This window comes from Adiantum capillus-veneris, chromosome 12, assembly GCF_014529385.1.
Source record: "Adiantum capillus-veneris isolate H3 chromosome 12, ASM1452938v2, whole genome shotgun sequence".
In the NCBI taxonomy this organism is placed as follows: Eukaryota; Viridiplantae; Streptophyta; class Polypodiopsida; order Polypodiales; family Pteridaceae; genus Adiantum; species Adiantum capillus-veneris.
The window spans coordinates 67,857,376-67,883,743 of NC_140942.1; the positions used below are offsets into that span (position 1 = coordinate 67,857,376).

At 45.4% G+C, this 26,368-nt stretch overlaps 1 protein-coding gene across 4 annotated transcripts in view; it reads left to right on the plus strand.

Moving 5' to 3' along the window:
- The window catches only part of LOC147445873 (uncharacterized), a 72,811-nt gene extending 47,241 nt beyond the window's left edge, over positions 1-25,570 (plus strand). The window contains exons 2-3 of one of the 4 annotated variants that reach the window (XR_015189811.1): positions 24,905-25,004; positions 25,076-25,570. The gene's annotated coding sequence lies outside the window, so the exon portion shown is untranslated. Of the gene's footprint in view, positions 1-24,904; positions 25,005-25,075 lie in introns of those variants that run through there. The other 3 variants (XR_015189810.1, XR_015189809.1, XR_015189812.1) reach the window with 3 other exon arrangements.
- Positions 25,571-26,368: the final 798 nt, after the last annotated feature.

Genomic DNA, 26,368 nt, shown 5'->3' on the forward strand with positions numbered 1-26,368 from the left:
TTTCAGCACCTCGGCACGAGGTGGTCTTGTACGGTCTTGTACATTTTGTACACGTTCGAAGATGTGCGGTACTAAGCGAACTAAAAAAAATTGAGATGTACGACGATGTCATGTACGTTCAAAATAAAAAAACAAATAATTTTTAAGCCTAAAGCCTAGGCTCTTGGGTTTAAACTTTACTCTTAAAGAAACTTGACATTTGTACAAAGTACAATACTACAATGTAAAGAGTCGAGAGAATGAGCATTACATAAATCAAAATGATAAGTAGAGAATCTTGAATATAGAGCTTGTAAGTGTTGGAGAACAACATGGAGAGGCATTGCTTAAATAGGAAGAGGCTAGAGCATGAGAGAGGGAGAGCATGGATGAGAGAGGGAGAGCTTGAGAGAAGTAGCATCCAATGTCACATGGGGGAGCATCCAAAGCTCAAGGAGCCCTAACAATGAAATACAATGAGGACAAAAATGCCTAAATTCGGGCGTCAAAATTACCTAAACGATGTGTTCAACAATCAAAAGGGCCAACGGCTAGAAACAGTTGGCAAAAAACTGCCGAACAGAACATATTAGTCGTACGGAACGGTACGGGACAGACTGAACGGAACGAGACTTTCCGCTCGATGTGCGAGAACTGCCCTGTCTCGGCAGTTGTTTCTTGGGTGGATTGCAGGCTGGACTTTTGTTCCTAGTGTGGTAGAATTATCTTTTGCTTGTCAGGACACGACCCGGTGGTCGTTTTGGCAGTTATCTTGGACTACTGCAACTTTGGATTGATGGTACTCTCACATCGACTTGATCTACAAGATATTATGTGGCATACACTTCCGCAAGGAGTAACACAAAGACATGGACGGTCAAGTGGCTTATGGATTTGCGGTCTTCTTAGAGATAGTCAAACTCGACAACTCCAACTACAGTGTATAGAAGATGAAGATCAAAACACTCATTGCCTATAATGGACTATGGGACTGGCCTAGGGATCCTACCAAGGCCTTTAAGTCCGAGGTCTGTTATACAAGCTGATGTTGATGCTTGGGTCAATATGATAGCGAGTGTACACATTTCTTCTTCTGAACCTTTTAGACACGGTTCTATAGAACGTACGAGTGGAGGAGTATTCTCATCGCTTAGGGCAGCACATTACGGACTTACTTGAGGAAGAATCTGTTGTGAGGACTCTTCGGCTAGAGCGGAGCTTTACCTTCTGCAGTACAGCCAATTCAACTCCTTGGTGAAGTTAAGTCGCAAGATGGGGGAGATCTGAGACGACCTTGTTGCCTTTGGAGGTGACGTGACCACATGACGCATGGCCAAGCAGTTGCTCTTCAAACTCCCTCCACGTTTTGACTCTTATTACCAAGGTCTCATTCGCTCTCGCCACGCCCAACCCCCTACCTGGGAAGAGGTTCTTTTCGAGCTCATGCAGATTGAGAGCTATTTCTTGTTTCGAGAAGAGGGAGCTGTAGACACGGATGGCGCATTGGTCGCTAACGGCAAGGCACATGACAAGGAAAGAAGGCCCAGACTTTTGATCCGGGCGAATCCTCTTCAGTAGACAAGAAGAAGAAGAAAAACAAAGACACTGAGTGCCATTATCCCAAGAAAAAAGGGCACAAGCAGAGAGAGTGTCAAAAGAAGAAAAGGGACGAGGTTGAGAAAGCTAAGGAGAACATAGCTTCCACGGCGGTGACGACTGCCAAGATTATAGAGGGGATCTCACTTGTCGCACCTACCGGTGCGGCAATTACTTCCTCTCAATGAGGAGTGTGGATTGTGGACAGTGGTGCTACCGCCCATATGACTCCTATGAGAGATTGACCAACTTTCTCATGGATTAACAGAATCAGTTCATCACACTTGGTGATTAACATACGGTTCCGGTCTCACGTACGTGCCAAATACCCATCTTTCGTTCTTCGACCGATCCCCATTATAGTACTTTGGGTCCGATCAGTGGCGTCACTTGATTCTGAGGGGGCACATGCACTCTTTGAAGGAGGTAAGGTTACTATCTCTGACTCTGCGACTAGCACAGTGCTTGCGACTGGTGAGTGAAATGGCGTCCTCTTCAAGCTCACAACTATATGGTGCAGTAGCCTCTTCTGTGTGGCATGCTATTCCTACATGCAGCAGACATCCAGGGAGTCTCTAGTTGGGGGGCTTCTCAACCTTCGCTCTTTTTCGAGTGTTTGCAACACTTGTCAGTTAGACAAGGAGTATCGTGGGCAAAACCTGAGCTACAAAGCCACTTGCACTTGTTCACACAGATAATTGTGGCCCTCAAGTCACTCCTTCCTTCAACGGAGCTTTGTACATGCTCGTGCTCGATACACTTAGCTATATTTCCCTCTATGACTCCCTTTCAGGCTTACCATGGGTGCAAGCCCTCTATGGCACACCTCCCCGTGTTCAGGTGTTCGCCTCTAGTGCATGTGCCAAAGGAGAAGCGAATGAATTTGGATCCTAAGTCGAAGAAGATGATCTTGTCGGCTTATCCAGTAGTCCAATGTATTTCGCCTTCATGTTCTGGTTACCAAGGCCACCATGGTGAGTCGTGATGTTATCTTTGATGAGCGCTTTATTGGGTCTTTAGAGGGGCCTTCTACATCGGAGCCTGCTATTCCTCTCTCCCTTCCTGCACCAGTCAATCCTCCACCTAGACCTCTTCGACAGCTGGCAGGACCTACCTTGGATCATGCTGGTTCCGATGGTGACTCTTTTGCGTCAACAGATGATGTCAAGGATCCTCTCAAGGGCACTACAGGAGCGGCACCCCGTTGGGAGTGATTATTATTTGGTTAACTCTACTCTACGATATCTCCTTCAGGACTTACAAAGTTACCACTGTCACTGGAGTCTGGGCAACCTCCCCGCTCAGCACACCTCCGTGAATGGAGGCACGTTTTTGAGGGCAACGATTTTGTTGACTTCGCTCTCATGGTGCGGATCAGTTCTACACCACCTGTGCCCTCTTCAGCTACCGAGGCCCTTGAGTTCAACTGTTGGAAGCGTCCAATGCTCGCGGAGCTCGACGGAATTGAGCAAAATGGCACTTGGAAGCTTGTTTCTCGGCCTAAGAAGCGAAAGATCATTGGGACTTGATGGATCTTCAAGACCAAGTTCAAATCCAATGTTTTTTATAGAGAAGCACAAGGCCAGACTTGTGGCTAAGGGCTATGCACAATGCCATGGCGTAGACTTTGACGAGTCTTTTGCTCTGACCGCTCGGATGACCACCATATGTATGTTGATCTCATTAGCAGATCACGTCAGCTGGCCTATCTTTCAGATGGATGTAAAGAGTGCATTCCTCAAGGGCACTCTCACACAAGAAGTTTATGTCGGGCTTTAAGAAAGCCGGCTACGAGGACTGGGTTTGTCGGGTATACAAGGCGCTCTACGGCTTGAAGCAGGTTTCATAGGCTTGGTACAGAGGATTGATGAATTCTTCATACATCTCAAGCTGAAGCGTACTCATGGGGATGCCAACTACTACGTTGCGTCCTAGGGGAGCTTGGTTGTCATTCTCATCGTATATGTCGACGATCTTATCTTCACAGGTTCTTGCAGTCTTTGGAGAAGACGTTTGAGATGACGGTCCTTTGGTTGTTGCATTTCTTTCTTGAGATGTCTCAGACCCTGCAACGCAACATCTACTCTCAGCGGAAGTATGCCAAGGACATTTTGGATAGACACAGAATGGGACAGTGCGGCACTTCACTAGAGCCTGGGGAGAATATTTCTTTGCATGATCCTTCACCACGAGTTGACTAGATGTTGTGCAACAATATTGTGGGATCTTTAGTGTGGCTCACCTATTCATGCCCAGGTATCTGCTACGCAATTTCCACACTGAGTTCCTTTTCCACCAAGCCTCGAGAGCGACACTGGAAATGTGCTCTTCGCACGATGCAATATGTTTCCGGCAAAGCTGATTTCGGCATCTTCCATCGTAGTTTTCAGACTTGGCTTAGGACTGATTTCATGGAGCAATAAGCAGCAACCTATCGTTGCGCTATCATCTACAAAGGCTGAATACTTTGCGGCTTGCTGTGCTACATGTGAAGGCATATGGTTACAGAGACTTCTCGGAGAGTTAGAGTACCCACAGACTGTTGCGACACTTGTTTCTTGCGACAATCAAAGCTGCATAGCCATCCCCAAGAATCCTGTGTTCCATGCAAGGACCAAGCATATCGAGGTCCAATATCCCTATGTTCCGGAGCGGATATGGCAGGTGACATCAGATTGGAGTACTATGAACGGATACACACCGTGCTTGTTGCGTGCGCCCACACATATAGAAAGAGATGCACCTACATAGGCGCATTATGGACATGTGCTTTTGGGGTAGGGGGATGAAGCAAGCTTGAAAATCTTGGATTTACTTAATTCATTGCCTTGGACTACGCTTAGCTTGGGATGTGGATGATTTGATGTCACAAAGTGGTGACGTGTCTGCCCGAGAGCATGTGGGAAACCCTAACCTTGACTGCTACTGAAAACCCTAATTTTGGAAACCCTAACCCTAAAACCTGCAAACCCTAACCCTAAAAGGCAGCAAGGCTCAATCCCGGAAATGCGCAAGCATGCTAACGTGGCAAAATCCCGAAAATTGCGGAGCTGCTTTCTGCTCCTAGCGACGCAATTTGAGAGGGATTTTTGGGAGTTGCTTTTCTCTATGTAAGTATGAGAAAGAGAGAGAGAAAGAGAATATTTTTGCTTTATTTTACAACTCAAGAGAGCTTGAGAGAGGAATGAGCCTTTGCTTTTATTCGAGCTTTTGATTTGAAGCTTTTCGGGGCTCTGCTTTTGGCATCCCTTGTAAATTAAATATGTGAGTCAGGCTCACAGTCTGCAGAGCATTTGGACGCAGAGTCTGAGAGTGAGACCCGAACCACTCTTGAATTTTGAACTGATTAATACATAAGGAAATACCGAAGAGGCACCAGTCTTTGGGGCCAATATCTCTAGGCATGGAACTCCGCCGGGCCAGTGTAAATCTATTGTGAACTGTGAATTGTTTTGAATTGGTTATTTGGTGCTGTCGTGATTGATTCTTGACTTGGAGTGTCCAAGTCTGTTATAGTGGTATCAGAGCACGACCGATTTCTCTTCTACAGGAAATCTGATCCCAATATTTTTTCCGCGGCACCTATGGCTTCACGCAAGGATCAGTCGACCCCCTCTGCATCCGGAGATGCGGGCAAGGATCACAACAAAGATATCGGCAGAGAGTATGGCCCGCCTCAGCCTACTCAGGCGGAGCTACGAGAGATGAAGCATCGTCAATTGATCGGCGATGCAACAAAGATAATGCTCAGTTTTGCGAAGGACCCAAAATTGGCAAAATATATGAGCGAGACTTCTTTTCAGGAAGTGCACGAGCAGTGGTAGAAAACCACACCACCACCCCCGAAACCCGCTCTCAAGAAACCTTCTGCTCACAAGCAATATTCAGAGAAGGAATTAGAAGAGGTGGTTGATGCATGGATTTCTCAGCTTTTTGATGCGCACAACAAAGCTAAAAAGCACGACAAAAAGCAAAAGAAAGGCACTGACTTCCCGGGTTATTTGGGTCGTCAGTCGACATTTGATAAGGCAAAGAAACAGAAGAAGCGTGTTCGATTTGAAGGAGTGACCAGTTCTTCTTCTTCTTCTTCTTCTTCTGACAGTTCTTCTAGCTCTTCAGATTCGAGCGAAGAAGACAGAAAGGCAAAAAGCGAAGCAAGAAACAACTCTTCGGAAAGGGCAAGAAAAAGGCGAAGAAGTCTAAATCTCGCCGAGTGAGTAACAGTTCTACAGGGGACTCGTCTACAGATAGTGTCACAAAAATACGGAAGCGAAAACTGACTGTTAAATGCAAATTATATACTCAAGAGACTTTGGAGAGAAAGAGAGAAATCTTGACACATAATTGGGGACCAGAAGATGGGCTGGTCCCCCCCCCATAAAGAGAATATCTTTATTACTAAGGGAGAATTCTTTACAAGCACAGGAACGGGGCGAAAGCCCGTCCTCTATTCTTTCTTGTTCTTCTTCTTCTTCTGACTGAGAGAGTAGAAGAAGTGCTCTTCTGACTACTAAGAGGATCTTTCCTCTTCTGTGAGATTTTGGGAAACTCTCGTAGATGAGAGTCGATCTTCCACAAAACTCATTGGAAGCTCTCAAAAACGAGAGTCTATCTTCCGCTAACTATGTCTCTTCGGACATAATCATTCCTGCAATCAACCCACGAAGGAAACATGCAAAACGCACGCACACACGCTTGCTGTAATTTTCTGCACATAACCAGAAATTGTTACCTGAGCGCGTTCCAATGCCGAAACGGAGGTCCTTTTCGCGACGGAAATGCTCCAAACTTTGTGTGTGTGTATAGTAGGTAGAGAGGAATAGTTTCCTACTAAAGCTTTGCTGAAATTCACCCTAATACAGGTGATTAGGGGCTGAAAACAGAGAATTTGCAGCAGCTAGTAGAGAGAGAAAAAGAGTTTTGTACTACTTTACGCGATGAAACTTCTCCCACAGCTGCCTATGACCATGAGAGGCCTTGTTCTAGGCGATGGGTGCACAGAGGCTCCACATACACCACAAGGTGCTGCTCTCAAGCTTCAATGGAGAGCTTCACTGCGTAGAGGACGTTCAACTTAGGGGGGGTAGTGCACTGCCAACCTGGCAAGAGAGGGAGGGGCTGCTCTCTTATAGCCTCCCAGAAGAGGGGGCGCTAGCATGAAGAGAGAGAGAGAGAGAGAGAGAGAGAGAGAGAGAGAGAGAGAGAGAGAGAGAGAGAGAGATTGCATGGGAAAGTGTGCCAAGTGGCACACTTACTTTAAAATTTAAAAACCATTCAACTTTTGACTTTAAAAATCCTATGCTAGTTAATGAAATGTGCAATTAAGTGCACAACTGCACACATAGATGCAACCAATTAAGTTGTTAGCTGCTTCCTAGTGCAATGCCGTACCGACACTGCTCTGGCATTACCTGTTCGCACTTGTCCGGTCATTTGGTCCAGCGCAAATCATTTAAGAATACTTTAACTAACTTATCCTAAGGCCGTAAAATAATCAGGCCTTAGGGTTATTATTCTAAGGACCCCATCTCATTCCTGTGCTTGCACTAGCGCGCGTAATTTTCTGAGCCTGAAATCTGAGGCTACTATCTACCCCTTCCTTGAAGACCTGATTTCCCAATCGCTAGGGCTTCAGGGTATTTTCTGCTAGGGTCTCCCTGAGATGCACTGGCCCAAACTTGGGCGCACCTGAGACCCTAGAACTGCTAAATCTATTCTGATGTGCACACAACTAATTAGATAATTCTTTTCTCGTAAATAAATTAATTATTTACAAAGTCTGACTTAGTTACAGACAATTCAGACTCTGATGACGGAAAATTTTATGCGAACAAGAAGAATTTTTATAAAGCCAACCAGTATGACTTTCTGGAAGATAAAAGCAAGAAAGTCCGAGAGTTTAAGGAAGGTGGGCAGTCGACCAAGTTTGACACTTTTTTAGGATACAAAGATGCTCCGAAGGCTTTGTCTTTTATACAGCAGTTTGACATCGCTTTCACGGGAGGACGCTACTCAGAGCTCTCTAAGATTCGGAGAGTTGCCTCTTATTTTACGGGGAATGCTCGAACTTGGTTGTCCACGTGTCACGTGACATATCCCAACCCTATGTGTCCGTGGACAAGCTACACCACAGCAGGGTTTAGTCAGTCCGATCAAGTTAGATTAGTAGTGATCTGGCACTTTTGTGAGTCTATTCGTAGACCGTGCATGCCTAGTCACTTAGCATAGATGCATATCCTCCCGTTGCACACAACATGATCATCGGAATTCCCATCAGAATCCATTAGCATCAGTTAGGAGAATTTTCCAGTGCATTTAGCCTATTTTCCTATTTATTGGGATTTTCACTTATTATTTTTAAGTGACTTTTCTACAGAAGTAGGTAGGGCAATTTTGCTAAGTTAATATATAAGCAAACCAAAGTTCACACTAAATGGCAGAAGAGGCAGCAGGAGCTTCCCGCTCAACAGGCAACTTCTCAGCAGTACCCCCCCAGAACCCCCCAGCGTTTTTGGACCTCCTTCGCGGGGATTCCCGGCAGAACCATCGCCTTGAAGCTTCCCTCTTCTAGCGATAATCCCCTTGCCGATCAGCCCCATCCTCGGTGTTTTCCCACGACCAAACCACCTCAGCCTTAGCGTTTTTGTGCCTCTACAGCACCAGCGTTTTTGGCAAGAAAGAGGACAGCCTAGCATTAGTAAATTCTAGGCACATAGCACCAAATCTGCAGCGTTTCCCAACCAGCAGAACCTCAGCCTATTCAGCGTTTTCATCAGCAGTCACTAACGCTAGGGAAGGACAGCAAAACCTCAGCAGATTTGCTAGCGTTTTTGCAGCATGACAGCGTTTTTGTTTTCAGCCTTTGTCAACAGCATATACACAGAGATTCCAGCCTATGACACCATAGCAGAACCCCCCCAAGTTGGTTGCAGATGCTCCCCCATTTTCAGCCATCAAAACGCAGCCAAAACAGTCCATTTTCAGCCTTGAAACAGTCAAAGAAATTCAGCATCTAGAAGATCTCAGATTTCAGCCCAAGTCATCATCGTCATCGTCGTCGTCGTCGTCGGCATAGACCAAGTTGCATAGTCCATTGCATACGCATTGTACACCTTTGTGCAATCAAAGAATAGACCACTCTCGCCGACGAGAGTGGGGCCTTTGGAGGAGGGTTTTACAACCTCTCGGGTGTCGTATCTCTTCTCTCTCCTTCTCTTAGTCTCATTCACTTGCACGCACAAGATCCACTCACTTTGTTCGTGATCACCACTCACTCCATAAGACGGAAAGCTCTCTCTTTCCCTAAGAACTAAAAGGAACCTTGAGCAATAAAGATCACTAATCTTGAGAAAATACAACATTCATTCCGCTGCACCTAACACCACGCTTCTCTTAAACAGGACTGTGCCAGTTAAATGGCTGAAATTTAAGAAGATTTTTTTTTCTTCTTGGTTGACGCAAGAGTATGAACTCATTATACGAGCTGCTTGAAACCATCTTCGATGACCAAGAGAGACACAGAGGATGCTTATTGGGAGAGATTCTGGAGCTCTTTTCTACCCGCCTCTTCATTCAAGAAGATCTCGTTCATAGAACACATTGAGCAGTTTACCTTGGGTCTACCTACAGAGATCCGAGTCACTGCTTGGAACAGAAGTCAGCTTCTATTTAGGAGTTGATGAGTCATGCGAAGCGGGGTTTTGCCATTCACTCTAGCCGTCTGACCTACCCCACCAATGAGGTCATGACACAACGAGCGGAACAGACTTTAGTGAATGAAAGTAGAAAGAGAAAGAGCAACCTAGAAAAGAAGGATGCACGACTCAAGCTTACTCCTTAGGAGAGAGCTCGCTTTATCAGGGAGGGGAAGTGTTTTGGATGCGGGGAACATGAACATATCTCCGCGAAGTTCCCTAAAAAGGCATAGAAAGAACAGAATGACAAGGACGACGATAGGCCTAAGAGTTCGAGAGCAGCCGAGGAATGTGGAAGAAAAGGCAAGATGAAAACATGACTGGTTCAAGATTGTGTGTGTACCGATCCCAACACCATGGACCAGAGTACAGAACTTTGCCGAGCTTGGGGCAAAGTGAAAGACCAAGAGGCCCTGATTTTCTTTGATGGAAGAGCCAAGGCCAACTTCATTTCACCGGAATTGGCGGCGCTGCTCGAGATCACTCCCAATCGAATGGGACCACTTGCGGAGGCTGTTCTAGCGGTACCCGGCAGGGACGTACCCATTACACCTGTCATTGGCAAACTTCGGTTGTATTGTCAGGGGTATTTCGGGCATGAGGACTTTTTCTCTTAGGGATTCCCTGGGACCACAAGAACAACGCCATGGTCGATTATCGGGCGAGGAAAGCGACATTGACTACAGAGAAGGGCAGAACCATTGTACTTGATATTAAACTGAAGGGCGAGTCTGCTTCTATTGTATCGGCTTCGGCCATTTCTAAATTAATGAAATCCAGTCTGTTTGTTTACTCGACCTTTATGAAAGAATTGAGCGATAAGGATGGGACAAATATGTCAAAACTTGATAAAGAACGCCAAGATTTTCTCCACTCTCACGTCGATTGCTTCTCAGAGGGCCTACCAGGCGAGTTACCATCTGCTTGTCCTGAAGATCATACCATTGATCTAATACTTGAAAGCAGACCACCGAACCGGCCAATCGACTTTTGGGTTATTTGAGTTTTTGGTGATGCCTTTTGGCTTAACCAATGCTACTGCGACATTTAACCGGATGATGGACATGATTTTTCGAGAGTACAAGCTATTTGTTGGCACTTTCTTTGACGATATCATTGTTTTTTTGAAGAATGAGACAGAACACAGAGATCAGCTACTTCAGGTCTTTCAGGCATTACGAGACCCACAACTGAGTGATTAATGCAAAGAAAAGTGAAATTTTCCTACCAGAGATACACTTTTTGGGACACATTGTCTCAGCAACAGGAGTGCAAATGGATCCGGTGATTGGCCTGATTTGAAGAATGTCCATGAAGTTAGGAGCATCTTGGGAGTGTGTTCGTACTACAGGCGGTTCATTCGAAAGTTTGCAGAGGTTGATTCCCCTTTGCATATCTTGACACAGAAAGGAGTCTCTTTCTCGTGGGGATCCACAGAGGTGACTTCCTTTCAAACATTGAAAGAGAAATTTACTACGGGACCAGTTTTGACTTTGCCCGACTTGCAGAAGTCATTTGAAGTATATTGTGATGCTTGTGGTCGTAGTCTAGGTGCGGTCTTAATGCAAGAAGGCCATGTCATAGCTTACGAGAGTTGATTGTTCTCAAGGCCGAAGATGACAGCACAGATTTATGAAAAAGAGCTTTTGGCGGTTATCCAATGCTCTTACTCAATGGCGGCATTACCTACTTGGAGCGGATTTTACTGTCTTTACAGACTATCAAAGCTTGCGCTACTTCTTGTCACAAAAGCAGCTATCGGAAAAGCAGATGCGGTGGGCGAACATCTTGTTACAGTTTCACTTCCAGATTGTCCATGTTCAGGGATAGAAGAATGTGGTGGCAGATGCTTTGTCTCGGAAGCCGTTGGTTCTGGCTATTTCCACTATACATCATAGGAGCTTCGAGGATACGGTCGACCAGTATGCCACAGATACAGATTTTGCAGACGTTTTCACACGGATACGGAATGGGGAGACAGTAGCGGGATACTCCATTCGGGATGGCTACTTAATGAGAAAAACATGTTGTGCGTTATACAGCCGTTGAGGGAAAAGGTTATGACTGAATGCCACTGTTCACCTTTCATGGGTCACCGCGGCATTGCTACCACCATGAAAGGTGTAGAGAGATACTTCTTTTGTCCGAGACTCAAAAAGGATGTGGAAGCGCAGTTGCTTACTATGTCAGAAGGTCAAGTTTGACAGGCATAACGCACAGGGATTGTTACAGCCTTTACCCATACCCACCCGCCCCTGGGAAAGTATTGCAATGGATTTCATTTTTGATCTCCCGAGAACACAGAGTGGTCACGATGGTATCTGGACTCTTATTGACAGATTTAGCAAACAGACTCATTTTATTCCAGTGAAACAGTCAAGCCGGATCACTTAGCGAGACTGTTTGTGGCCCAGATTTTCAGATCACATGGCATGCCTGAGACGATTTTCTCCGACAGGGACCCCAGATTTACGAGTTTATTTTGGAAGGCAATTTGGGAGAACATTGGCACGCGGTTGCAGTTCTCGTCATCATTCCACCCGCAGACTGACGGGCAATCTGAGATTGCCAATTCGGTTGTTTTAGATTTATTGAAGTCTTATATCTCGGATTAAAAGACTCAATGGGAGTGGAATTTGCCTACATTAACATGATACACTCTTCAAGTGGGAAGGCGCTATTTGAGATTGTTGAAGGTGCTACGAAGGTTCCACCATTCCTAAGCACGAAAGATAAGATTTTTGAAGCGAATGAATATACGCAAGACTTAGATATGGCTTTTGCCAAGGTTCGCGAGACTTTGTAGAAATCTCAAGAAAGCCAGAAAAAGGCAGTTGATCGCCATCGTCGCGACTTGAAATTGAAGGAGGATGATTGGGTGCTCTTACGTTTTGAGAAGGCACGCCTATGAAAGAAAAAGGGAAAGGAGAGGCTTTTTCCAAAGCTTAGTATGCAATACTACGGACCTTTCTAGATCACTGAAAAGATAAATGATGTCTCCTTCCGACTGAAACTGCCTGATACTTGGAGGATTCACAATGCATTTCATGTGAGTCTCTTGAAACCTTTTAAAGGTGATGTGCCTGATGATGGGGAACCTGATGAGCAACCCGAAGTGGAAGAAAACGAGGAGATCCTTGATCCTGAACAGATTTTGGCACATAGGGATACGAAGAATAAAGGTAAAGTCCGAAGGCGGTTCTTGGTTAAGTTCAAGAACTATCCCGCATTGGATGCGAAGTGGATGGAGGAGGAGGACCTAGCAGATACTCCTCAGATTGTGAAACTTTACCTCGAGGCTTTTGGTTTAGCATAGTCTACTTCAAATGGAACCCAGAATTCAGCCTGGCCGGAGATCTGGTGCAGTGGGATGCACAAGAGGGGAGTCACTCCGCTCCTTTGTCAACAGATGCCTTGATTTGGATATTAGAGTCACTGATGTCTCTTTGAGCTTCAGGGATACTGAAAGCTAACAGTATTGTGCTATACGACTTTATGAAATGGAATTCCTTATTATGATATTGATTTGTTCTTGACTTCTTTTAAGTGCAAGAACTGATAGACGAAATGACTACAGCATTTTGGTCTGATTGATCGCGAATAGACATGGTTGCAATAGGGTTAGTCAATCGGACATCGATGAGGTCCTGATTGGATCTAGATGCGATTGCTAGCTACATTGTTGATAAATCATGGTCTAAGATCCGAATGAATGTTGAATGTCATGTGTGGTCGTGTGATGTGACTGTCGATTTGTACATGTTCTAGATGTGTGTTCTTTGTACGTAGGTACTAACAGTCAGTGTCTGCTAAGACTGTTTATGGCCTCTGTCTGTTTTGCAGGCGTAACCGAGGGCGATTACAATTCTTTCAAGAGGGGAATATATCACAAAGTGGTGACGTGTCTGTCTGAGAGCATGTGGGAAACCCTAACCCTGACTGCTACTGAAAACCCTAACCCTGAAACGTGCAAACCCTAACCCTAACCCTAAAAGGCAGCAAGGTTGAATCCCGAAAATGCGCAAGCATGCCGACGTGGCAAAATCTCGAAAATTGCGGAGATGCTTTCTACTCCTAGCAACCGCAAATTGAGAGGGATTTTTGGCAGTTGCTTTTCTCTATGCAAGTATGAGGAAGAGAGAGAGAAAGAGGATACTTTTGCTTTATTTTTCAACTCAAGAGAGCTTGAGAGAGGAAAGAGCCTTTGCTTTTATTTAGGCTTTTGATTTGAAGCTTTTCGGGGCTCTGCTTTTGCAATCCCTTGTAAAGTAAATATGTGACTCGGGCTCCCACTCTGCAAAGCATTTGGACGCAGGGTCTAAGAGTGAGACCCGAACCACTCTTGTATTTTGAACTGATTAATACATAAAGAAATACCGAAAGGGGCGCCAGTCTTTGGGGCCAATATCTCTAGGCACGGAACTTCACCGGGCCAGTGCAAATCTGAACTGTGAATTGCTTTGAAGTGGTTATTTGGTGCTGTCCTGATTGATTCTTGACTTGGAGTGTCCAAGTCTGTTACATTTGAGCTTAGCAAATTTTGTTCCAATTGATCTCCAAAGTCTTGATAAAAACTCAGTAAGCTGAACTTGATGTATGCTCATGTGCATGTGCGTGTGGTGTATGGTGTGTATTGTGTTTGAGAGCATATGTTAGTACCTAGTTCTACACCCACTATTGGGCAGTGACGACGTTAGTGGGGATGTCATGGTATTTAGTGAATAGTATGCATGATGGAGCGATTGGCTATATTGTCTTGTGGGTCACTACCATGGGTCTATACCTTGCACTTTCCTTTAAAGGTGAATCTGGCCTAATCTTGGATTCATCTAGGTATTTTTTTAGTTGTATAGCGAACATGCGGACTTCACATTGTGAAGTTTTCGTCCGAGTTACGACGAATTAATATTGTGCTAATTCTTTCTATGTTTTGTGGTGCGTATGCCCAATCAACTATCTCATTTTTGTGCTAATTCTTTCGATTTAATGCTTCTTTTAGTGCTAGGCTTCATTATAGCTGAGTCTGCCCTTGATCTCCCGAGTCTTGATAGAAATTCTATACGCTAAACTTTGTGTTGATGTATGCTCAAGTGTTTGTGGGTGTGGTGTGTGTTGTGTGTTGTGTTTGGGAGCATATGTACTATAGTACCTAGTTCTACGCCCACTATTGGGCACTGACGACGCAAGTGGGGATGTCTTGGTACTTAGTCAATACTATGCATGATGGAGCTGATGGTTATATTGTCTTGTAGGTGACTACCATGGATCTATACCTTGCACTTTCTTTTGAAGGTTAATCTGGGCTAATCCTGGATTCATCTAGGTATATTTTTTAGTCGTATAGCGGACCTGCAGACTTCACATTGTGAAGTTTTCGTCCGAGTTACAACCAATTGATTTTGTGCTTATTCTTTCTATATTTTGTGGTGCGTATGCCTTATCAACTACCTCATTTCTGTGCTAATTCTTCCGATTTAATGCTTCTTTTTTTGCTAGGCTTCAGTATGGTGGGTCTGCCCTTGATCTCCAGAATATTGATAGAAACTCAATACGTTGAACTTTGTGTTGATGTATCCTCGTGTGTGTTGCGTGTGGTGTGTGTTGTGTCTGGGAGCATATGCTAGTACCTAGTTCTACACCCACTATTAGGCAGTAACGACATTAGTGTGGTGGTGTGTGTTGTGTCTGGGAGCATATGTTAGTACCTAGTTCTACACCCACTATTAGGCACTGACGACATTAGTGGGGATGTCGTGGTATTTAGTCAATACTATGCATGATGGAGTTGATGGTTATATTGTCTTGTGGGTGACTACCATGGGTCTATACCTTGTACTTTCCTTTAAAGGTGAAGCTTGACTAATCCTGGATTCATCTAGGTTTATGATTGGATTTTATGGTTGAATGGCCAGTTGGTAGAATGTTTTTTTTCCCCGAGAAAAAGGTCCTTCTATTAGTTGATAAAACTGGCATAAGCCACAAACCACCTCTACTAGTGAGGGCTAGATCAAAAGAATGAAGAAATTCTCCTAGTGAATAAACAAAATGGAGGAGGAAAAAGCAAAGTTACACGGAACGGGAACGGGGGCGTCGGGACGTTTCCGGAACCGGGGGCGCTCGGGGTGGCGGAACGGGAATGGGGGCCAGAACGGTAAACCTACAATATGCTTAAATTAAGTTAGATTCAACCTATATGTTAGTAGAGAGCCACACACACCCATTAGTCTGAGTAGAATTTTATTTAGATATGCTTTTCAATGATGCTTAAGTTTACACATGCGAGATGGAGCTTAACACTCATTGAGGGAGGGATGGAGCTTGAGCCTTGCGGCTTGAAGTTCAATTAAGGCTTGAAGCCTTGAGGCCCAAGGGAGAGGGAGGGTGTGAGGTAGAGAGCTTGAGAGAGAGGGTTTAAAGCCCTTCTTTGTATAGGAGAGGATGGAAATAACACCCCCCCAAAAGTCAAAAGACATGTCCCAAAAAACCATATTTTCAAACTTTGGCGGTACGGATTTCCGCTTTCCGTTCCTGTTTCTGTTTTGAGGAGGCATTGGGCTTGGGAACGCGTTCCAGGAATGGGAAAGCCCCGTTCCCTGTTACTTTGGGAAAAAGCCACATTGGTGGTCCGGAGTGCCATCTAGGCACACTTTGGACCATGGTGAAGAAAAGCCTCTCTGCGCTCCTGTATGCGGTCGGAGCTGCCCTGAAGTCTCTCGAACTGACCCCTGAGTGTGTATATCAGCTCCAGCCAAAAGTCACGAACATTCTCTGCCGGTGGGACAGAGCGAGCCTCAAAGATATAGAAGCAGTGGGCCCGGAAAATGAACTAGAGTGTCAAGCCACAGAAGAGCTCCTAACACACCTCCCTCTCACTCCACTACTCCTGGGTGGTGGGCAAGCTGGAGTGTGGGTCGACCCCCTTGGATCACTATCGTCTTGCTGGTGGAACTTGGAAGCCAACATAAAATGAGTAGCAGGGCTCGTGAGAGTGGACCAGGCCGCAACACCTCAAGTGTAGTGTCGATCTGTGGAAAGAGCTGGTATCAGCCGAAGGACCCGCAATCGGACGTGTTGTGCCATGGGGCAGTCCCACAGAAAGTGATGGTGACTCTCCAAACGATGGGCACAAACTGCAGAGGCTGTCGAGAAGCCACTGTGTACTAGCCAGCTCTCAAGTGCTGTAGCTCTATGTGCAACTAGGCACTGAAACAGAGTAACTCTCCTCAGCTGCCTATAGTCCCACAAACACTCGCAAAAACCTGTCAATAACTCAGCTTGAGACCCTTGTCGTGCCAATGAATTGCTGCAACAGGACGAGTCCCTCCGTGTTGTCAATATGTGACGCCCCAGTTGAACTGTGTATTGGAAAAAGGGATTCACAAGGTGATCGGCTGAATATAAGGTATCCCTCGTGAACCACTTTCCAGGGTCCCATTGTACTTGTGCTAGAGGGCAGCCCTCCCAAGCCCAAAGCCGCCAGTGGCCCGTCTCAAGATCTGCTGGGTTAGGATCCATTACAAAGGTCCTCCCACAAATGCCCACAACTCGTATCCTCTGAAAGCAACACTCTACAACCTGAGAAGCCTCTACTGAGAATCTCTGAAGGCGACCCTTTCCCTGAACCTCAAAGAACATGTGGGGTACGGACTCTGAGCAAGCTCAAACTGCAATGAGGACCTTCAATCACGTGAAGGCCCCCATCCATATGGGAGCTGCTGCCTCTAAAGCGGTGAGTCACTCAGTGGGTAAAGCCTCTGTAATATCTTGACACATGCTCTACCCCCCCTCATGTCTCGTAGCTGGATGCTCTGAACCTCCTCGGACAATCCTAAAAATTGAAGTTAGTTGCCGAGAGTGCGGGTTGGACCCTCGGCCATGGGACCTCAAGAAACATGAGAGCTACTACCAACCAGGTGGCCTCTCTGAGTGCTAACCGTGGGGTTTCAAACAAGGGGCTGCCTCAAGCGTTCCTCTGTGCAAGTGCGGGTTGGACCCTCGGCCATGGGACCTCAAGAAACATGAGACCTACTACCAACCAGGTCGCCTCTCTGAGTGCTAACCGTGGGGTTTCAAACAAGGGACTGCCTCAAGCGTTCCTCCGTGCAAGTGGGCTGATGCTACTCCACGCCACTCCGCAACTACTCCCAAGACCTAAGCAGGCTCGCAGCAAACCGATCCTCCAACCTCTTGCTCAGACCAACTTCTTGCATCTCTGTAAAAGTCCACCTGATGGAAGGGCTCCAAGGGCCACCACATGGGAGACTCGAGCTCGAAGCTGGTGAAGCAACAACTCCTTGTAGGGCTCTAACCATAAACCTCCCAAGGACGGCTGTGCTCTACTGTGCCGGGTCAATGATCCCCAACCCCTTGAGAACAAGGTAAGGTGATGACTTGCAAGGCCACTCTGGCCCGGGCTGACTGGGTGCTATGCCTTGACCATAGAAAGTTCCTGATAGGCCTCGCTAGCTTGGAGCTCGAGAAGATCCAGCAAGACGTGATGTACCACATAGTAGCCAACTGTCACAAGACGGGCACCACGTGACAATAGAAAAGAACAGACTGAACAGACTTTTAGCACTTCAATAACAATTGTGTGTGTGTGTGTGTGTGTGTGTGTGTGTGAGAGAGAGAGAGAGAGAGAGAGAGAGAGAGAGAGAGAGAGAGAGAGAGAGAGAGACGACACGCGACACGCGACACGGAGTGGCGGAATTCAGTATTGGCCCCAAAACTTGGCGTCCCTTTCGGTATTTCTTTATATTGCATCAACTTAGTACAAGCCGGTACTCCAGACTCTACACCTTCTCCAGGAAGCATGCCAAAGAATGAGCCCTAACCTTATATTTAAAGGCCCTAAGCTGCCAGCGTAAATCACGAAAATCCGTACAGTCTTCCACATCATCAACCAACGCAAAACGCGGAAATCCGTACAGCTTGCCACGTCATCTTGTTAGTGCAATTTTTGAAAATCTGCCACATCATCAGTTTGTGTGTGTGTGTGCAGGTCTTGCTTTATTTTAATCCCTTTATGTCCCTGGGGTCCCAATGGACGGGGTCCCCATAAGTTGGTAGGACTTCTTCTTCTGCTACTTGTTCTTCTTAGGGTTTAGGCCCCTCGGCCGGCATATGTAAGTTGGCCCATTCTTTAGGCTTTGACACGTCAACAGTTTGTGACATCTCCCCTTCTTGAAAGAGAGTAATCGTTCGCGATTACAGCATATCTGCAAAACAACTCAAGTTAGATCAAAAATTTCCCAGAGACATTCCGAGGGACAATCAGTTTGCTCTTTTTATTAAGGAGTTAGCTTCTCCTTTCGGCTGTTTTGATCAAGGAGTTAGCTTCTCCTTTCTGCTCTTTTGATCAAGGAGTTAGCTTCTTCTTTCGGTTGTTTTGATAAAGGAGTTAGCTTCTCCTTTTTGCGGCTTGATCAAGGAGTTATCTTCTCCTTTCGACTATTTTGATCAAGGAGTTAGCTTCTCCTTTCTGCTGTTTTGATCAAGGAGCTAGCTTCTCCTTTCTGCTCTTTTGATCAAGGGGTTGGCTTCTCCTTTCGGCTGTTTTGATCAAGGAGTTAGCTTCTAATTTCGTCCAGATCGAAACTCTTGATATTCTGGCATAGTAAAGTTAGCCATCACACCCAAACCATACTGATCTTCCACGAGTGTCTTGCTGCACAAAAATTACATACCCAGGCAATCTTATCCAATTAGGAATATTCAGTAGTTGGCACATCACAATGCAACACAAATGCTTACATATGCATGTTACAAGACACAACAAACAACGCCGCTGAGCACTCCCGTGAGACAAACGGTCTGCGGTATGAAGTTACTCAACGACTATCTCGTCACTCCCCCCGCAAATAACCTAAAAAGATCCGGGCCATGAGCTCAGAGGATTGTACAACCAACGCTCCCTAGACTGCAGTCTGCGTCACTTGGAGGTTCAAGCATACAACCAAACGCTCCCCAGGCATGGGCCTGCGTCGTTCGGAGGTTTTCAAGCATACAACGGAGGGCTCACATGGCATCGACCTGCGTCGTTCTGAGGTTCAAACAATACCAAAACAACATTTCTCACTTCTCCACCCGAGAGTAAAATCACCAATTATTGAAACCCGTATTAACACCAGAGTCAAACAATTCAAATCGGCACCAAGACAGGTTTAAAACAGATAGCATTCATTTCAAACAAATTTCAGACAATACGTTCTCAAACAATGTTCAAAGGTATCTAACTAGAAAACAACTAGAGAGGGCATTTAGGATTTTGTTTGGACAACCGAAGTTTAAGGACAATGGGCTTGCCCTTTTGTATCACGGTGATGGTTCCGTTCTGGACTTGGAGAGTTGCATCATTCTTGTCGTGCCAGGGCATGCCCAAGAAAACGTCGCAATTGACCAACTTCATAATGTGGAAATCGGCTTTTCCATGATAATCTTGTATAGTTCGTGGAAGTGCACCAATGAGCGGTACGACTTTCTGAGTTTCCCCCGTGGCTAGCTCAGCTTCAATTTCTCCACCCTCTGCATTATAATCAAAGTGCATCTGCTTCAAGGATTCTGGATGGATGAAGTTCTCCATAACTCCGAGGTCAAAGAAAATAAGGGCTTTCAAGTTGTTGACTTTTCCATAAGCTCTTCATAATTTATTTCTCGAGGTGTATACCATAAATATCGGGTACTAGTCCAATAGCAGGTCTAGCCTTCTTGGCAGGTGGCACCGGGGATCTGTCTGTCGTGGGAGCAGAAGGTTGCACTGAGGACGTCGAGGCTCGCTCAGGAAATGTATTGAATGTATGCCCTGTTTGGAAACATTCGAAGCATCGGCCTTCTTGTAACAAGGCGTCTCGTTGACGTCGTGTCAGACGAGGTCGTTGAGGTTGGTTTTCACAGGATTCCTGACATTTTGTTTGTTGTTGCCGGGAGTTCTGGTTCGTGGCCGGAGGTTCTTCCGTGGTAAACTCAAACTTTCCTTTCATGAGCTTGTAGCCAACCTTGGCATGGTCCATAAGCTCCTACATGGTAGAGACTTGCTTGCAGAGATAATATTCTTGCAATGGTGATGGTAATCCAATGGTGTAGCGCTCGCACTGGTCCTCCAAGGGAATGAACTTAAAGGACACCGGAAGGTACACGTCGAGAAACCTTTGGTTATAGTCGTCCATGGTTTCGGTGGCATTTTCAAGTTGCCCCACTCTGCTAATCCGGACTTCAAACATCGAAGTCATGTAAGTACGTGCAAAAATTGTCTTGAAAGCTTGCCAGGTCTTTGGAGCATGCGGTTGTGTCGCGATTGAACTCCACCATTGCATAGCATTATCTATAAGAAATCCTGTTGCTCGGGAAATCTTGGATTCTTCTGTATAGTTCCCAGAGCATAGATGTTGTCGAAATTGCTGTAGGAACTGCAATGCTTTCTTGCAATCTTTCATCCCGAAAAAAGTGAAAAATTTGACTGTCATCCCACCAAATCTTTGGGTTGGTTAAGCGCATATCCTTGGTAAGGATAATAAGGGTATCCATATGGGCTCCAACCATTGTAGCCCGGTGGCGGTGGTGGTGGAGGTGGGGCAAAGGCGGTTGCACTGGATCAGGGTTAGATGGCTGCACCATATTCTTGAAGACTCCCCCGATTGGAACAGACGGCTGAGAAGGTCGCCGGTTGGAAGCTCTCGTGCTTTTTGGTGCCGGAGGAGGAGGTACCACCTAGGGCATCAGAGGGGGTAACATGTAACTCAAAAATTGTTGAAAACTTTACAGCATCGGAGGATTCTACTGCGGATGCCGCGAAAGAATGTTGTGAAGCTCGTTAAGCAGAAACTGCAAATATTCTTCTGAATCCATGAATTCCAAGTCTTGGGTTCTTTATGGCTTATGCCCTGTAAGATACAGCGATGAAGACGGGAGTGTGTCCGATGCGCGATGAAGTAAGGGTGGGAGTGGCAAATAGCTCTGTCTGCTCTTTTGTAGGACCGGTGTGCTTTCAGAAAAGCACACGTCTGATGCTCTGATACAAGTGTCACAAGACGGGCACCATGTGCCAATAGAAAAGAACAGACTGAACATACTTTTAGCACTTGAATAACAATTGAGAGAGAGAGAGAGAGAGAGAGAGAGAGAGAGAGAGAGACGACACGCGACACGGAGTGGCGGAATTCCACCCCAGAGAGTATTGGCCCCAAACCTTGGCGTCCCTTTCGGTATTTCTTTATATTGCATCAACTTAGTACAAGCCGGTACTCTAGACTCTGCACCTTCTCCAGGAAGCATGCTAGAGAATGAGCCCTAACCTCATATTTAAAGGCCCTAGGTCCCAAGAGCAGTTTATAGTAAAAAGCCTTCAAACTTAAAAGCATCTGGTCCAAAAGCAAAGCCAAAAAGCTATCAGCGTAAATCACGGAAATCCGTACAGCCTGCCACGTCATCAGCCATCGCAAAACGCAGAAATGCGCACAACCTGCCACGTCAGCATCTGAGCGCAATTTTCGAAAATCTGTCACGTTATTAGTTTGTATGTGTGTGTGCAGGTCCTGCTTTATTTTAATCTCTTTGTGACTGGGGCTTATCGGACGGGGTTCCCATAAGTTGGTAGGACTTCTTCTTCTGCTACTTGTTCTTCTTAGGGTTTAGGCCCCTCGGTCGGCATATGTAAGTTGGCCCCATTCTTTAGGCTTTGACACGTCAGCAGTTTGTGACACCAACAGCACCTGGTTGGCCACTACAACACTGCGTGCCAAAGAAATCCTGTTGAACTCCAGTAAAGCAGTTTACTTCTAATGGATAGGAGGAGGGGAGCAGTCTGTTGCTCAGTGGACAAGTCCAAGCCAACTTGACAACCTAGATAACGTACTATAGTCCCTAGGGGAATCCACTTTAAACCCTCACATGGTGACCAATCAAGCATAGGAGCACAATCAACCTAGAAAGCCTTTGCCTTCCTCCGGTTGAGCAGTGCTCTTGATGCAGAACAAAACAGGTCAAGAGCCTGTTCACATCTATGCTGATTGGCCTCCTGCCCCTCCAACTACATGGTTGAGTCGTCAGCAAACTCAACGTCAAGTAGGTCGTCTCCCCTAATAGGGAGCTCTAAACCACGCAAGCCAACCCGTTGTGAAGTCAAAAATCTGCTCATCGCCTCAACATAGAAAAGAAAGAGGAAGGGGGCTAGAGGGCAACCCTGTCTGACCGAATGCGTGAGCATAAAGCGTTCCCCTCTGCTCCTTGCCAAGAGCACCTGACTGTGCGCACACCTATAGGGAGCTGACACATCTCCGACCCAAGCATTTGAGAATCCCATCTTGCGTAAAGTGCCCTCCAAAAAGTCCCAGTCAACTCTGTCGTAAGCCTTCTCAAAATCGAGGAGTATCACAAGATCCTCTCCTCGGAGACGCGCAAGTGCAGACGCGTTCCAAAAGGTGAAAATGATCTCGAGGATACTACGCTCCTTGACAAAACCTATTTGGGTCCATGTATTATGCTGTCAAGAAGTAGTTGGATCCTCAAACTCAGAGCCTTTGCTAGAATTTTGTAGGCTGAGTTGAGAATGATGATGGGTCGCCATTGCCGAATCTCATCCAAGGAACCTCCTCAATGGGAAAAAGGTAGATCAAGCACTCACGAAATGTATTGATAGGTGTTGCACAAATCCGAACCAAGCAAGTCCCAGTACTCTAAAAAGAAGCTGAGAGTTAACCCATCCTCCCTTCGACAGCTACCTCGAGAAAGTGCTCTGAGGGCCTCATGGAGCTCCTCTCGCTGGAGAGGAAGCTCTAGTTTCTGATGCATCTCCTCAATAACAAGGCTAGGTATCCGGGCCCAAACTTGCTCTTTGCATGCATCCTGACACTGACTTAGGCTCAATTGACAAAAAATCACGTCGGGCCTCCTCAACTGGCTGACACTCGTGTTCGCATGACCGTCTAAAAGAACTCCCAAATAACTTTGTCATCCACCTGGGTCCATTGAGATGCTTGCGGAAGGCAAACTCATGATGTCACTCCTCAATGCTAGTCAACTCTTGTCGAGCCAGCTGCATCTCCTCCTCGAACCAAGGACTGTCTAGGTGGTGCTCCTGCATCGTCCGCAAGGAAACAATGCCCTGTCAAAGACGCTTCTCTTCCTTCCTAGCTGCATCCAAGCGAGATGTAGACTCCTCGAGGAAGAAGCGACTAAGCTTAGCGAGTCCAGAGGCCACTCTACCAGCAGGGGTGTCCTGCGTGTCCAAACTCTCTGTCCAAAGTGCCACCACCAGCTCTGTAAGCTCTAGATCCAGCAAGATTCCCTCAGGGACGCGCAGCACCATATTCCCCCTTCTTTGTCTGTCTCTCGAAGTGAGAATCACTGGCGCATGGCCGGAAAAAGTAGTCCGTGCCAAAATGCAAATAGATTCACCCATGTCACAAGTGTGGTCACTGGCGTAGAAGCAATTTATAGTTGGTAGCACGCTTATACGGAGACTCTTATCCAAACAATCTAACGTAGATGAAGCATTACAATGAGCAACTCCAAGTGATGTTGTAAGGGTCTTCAAACAAAAGAGATGGAGTTGAGGGTGTGTCAACCATGCTTATTCCACTTACCTTTTTATTCAATAGTGACTCCCGTTGGAAGGAGCTGGTGCGAATATAAAGTCAGTGCATCTAGAAGACGTGGGACGCAAGCAACATAAATAGATGGTCAATTTAAGGCATATGGTGTGCTACGAATGTCATATTAGGAGGGATTGCCTAGGCAATTCCACTGGGAAGTAGATGAAACTTGGAAGGAGGTTTTGCTCTATAGGTGTTGTTGCATATTGGAATGCTTTTATGCACATTAATTTTCTAGGATGAGCAATTCTCTTGGACATTAGCAGGAGCTTCAGAATTAGAGCCATTGCTATTTCAATTGACTTGTCACAATGAGAAGAATATTGTGAAGGTTGTTGAAGTACAGATGATGAAATGCTTGTGTTTATCTAATAAACTTTTAGTGTAAATGCGAATTTACTTTTCATTAACTATTTATTGGCTTTGTCCATACGCAATCACAATGCACCTGGAGCTGGATTAAGTGACTGCTTTACCTAGCCCAGACCTGGTTAAGTATACTCAAAAGAAATCAGATAAGGATAAGTACATAATTTTTTATGCATATATCCCGGTTGACGCGGTCACTCCAAGCGTCTTTCGAATGGAGGACTTGCGATAGGCTGGTAGGTTATAATAAGTTCATTGTGTAGAGTACTTTGCATGAGAAATTTTTTGTTGTTGTATATGTAACATTAATAATCTACTATTGGATTCTTTGCAGAAATTCACAATAGTCCAAATGAAAGCAAAGGCAATGCCTTCACATTTAACAAATGTCTCCTATGATAAAAGTTTGTTACGTCAGGACTTTTTGGATCACTCATCTTGTTTATGGACTGACTGTTAAATGCCTCCTATGATAGAAATTTGTTACATCAGGACTTTTTGGATCACTCATCCTGTTTACTGACTGACTGTTAAATGCCTCATATGATAGAAGTTTGTTACATCAGGACTTTTTGGATCACTCATCCTGTTTACTGACTGACTGTTAAATGCCTCCTATGATATTAGTTTATTACATCAGGACTTTTTGGATCACTTACTGATTATTGGCGATGGCAGACCTACACGCACAGCAGATGAAGGAATCGGCAGCCAAGAAGGGTGAGCAGGCCAAGGGATTCGGCCAGGAGATGGCCGGCCAGCTCAGGAGACCGCCCAGGTACATTTACCCATCAATATATAAGGAAAATATGAGTGTGTCATGTGACGTGATTCCTGACTCTGGCACAGGGGGCTGGCGAAACCGCCAAGGTAAAGGTGTCGGAGACTGGTGAGGCCGGACAGGGGGACTTGGGAGCAGGCCAAGGGCAAAGCTGCTGGGGCAGGCTCCGCCGTGCAAGAGAAGGCTGGCGCCACTGCTCGCTATGTCCAGGATCTGCCGTGGCTGCCAAGGACAAGTGACTGGTGCCGTTGAGGCCGCCATGTGTACATATCGTGCCTTATTCAGATCTCTACATCTATAAAGTCTCTTGCATTTGTTACTTTTGTTTTCTCTTATTTCGTTGGGGTTGTTGTTGCGTCCCCCCAAACCCTCTTGTCAATGAAATTTTTGAATAGACAAATGAAAAGTCTAATAAGATACAACATTTTTTAAAGTTTCCCATGTATATGTTGCACTAGCATATATTAAGGAATGTTCTTTAGCTTGTTTCCATTGACCATTGCCCATATCTTTGTACCTAATGCTTTAGCAAAATATTTATATGGAACGAGTCACTTTGTTGGCATTGCTCAGAATCGTGGTTTGTCGATCTTAAGAACTAGCATGGTAGGATATGCTCTCTCTCTCTCTCTCTCTCTCTCTCTCTCTCTCTCTCTCTCTCTCGCGTGGTTTGCTCTCCTTGCTCTTATAGATGCTTGCTCCCTTCCTTTTCTTTCTGGTTCACAATTAGCAACCATCTTGTTTTTGTCTAATCGTTTCTCTTGACTTCTCCCTACCATAGGCTCTCTCTCTCTCTCCGTCTCCGCATTGTTTAGTAAATCTTTTTTACCAGCTAGTGGAAAAGGTGTTGGTATTTGGTTGGTTTTTTGAAGCTCTAGTGAGAAGGCAAACATGGTTGTAAGTGGATACCTTCAAATTGTTGACTACTTTTTAATGTTTAATCTTGCGATAAAAAACAAGTGATAAAATCACGTCGTCTTCCAATGAGCAAGCTGCACTTAAGAATGCTTTAGAACAAGCTCTAGATGGAAATTTTATAAGCTTTAAAATTAAAATTGATCTTATATACATAATCATTGAAAATTCATTGTCCATTCAACTCTAAAATTCTCATTCATGAACTTTGACATTTACCTTAAAATTATAAATTGAAAATGTGAAACATTAAGATTTAGTGTTGAGCACCTTTAAACATAGTCTATTCACCTCCAAAAAAAATTGAGTAGATTTTAAGGTTTGTTTAAAGAGCGCTATACCAATAAAATGACGTTAAATCGTATGCCTTGGCAACCCAACTACAAGCACCAATGTGAAGAATTCTAGGTCTTGATTGCTTGAAAGTGAGCCAATAGCCGTAGTGT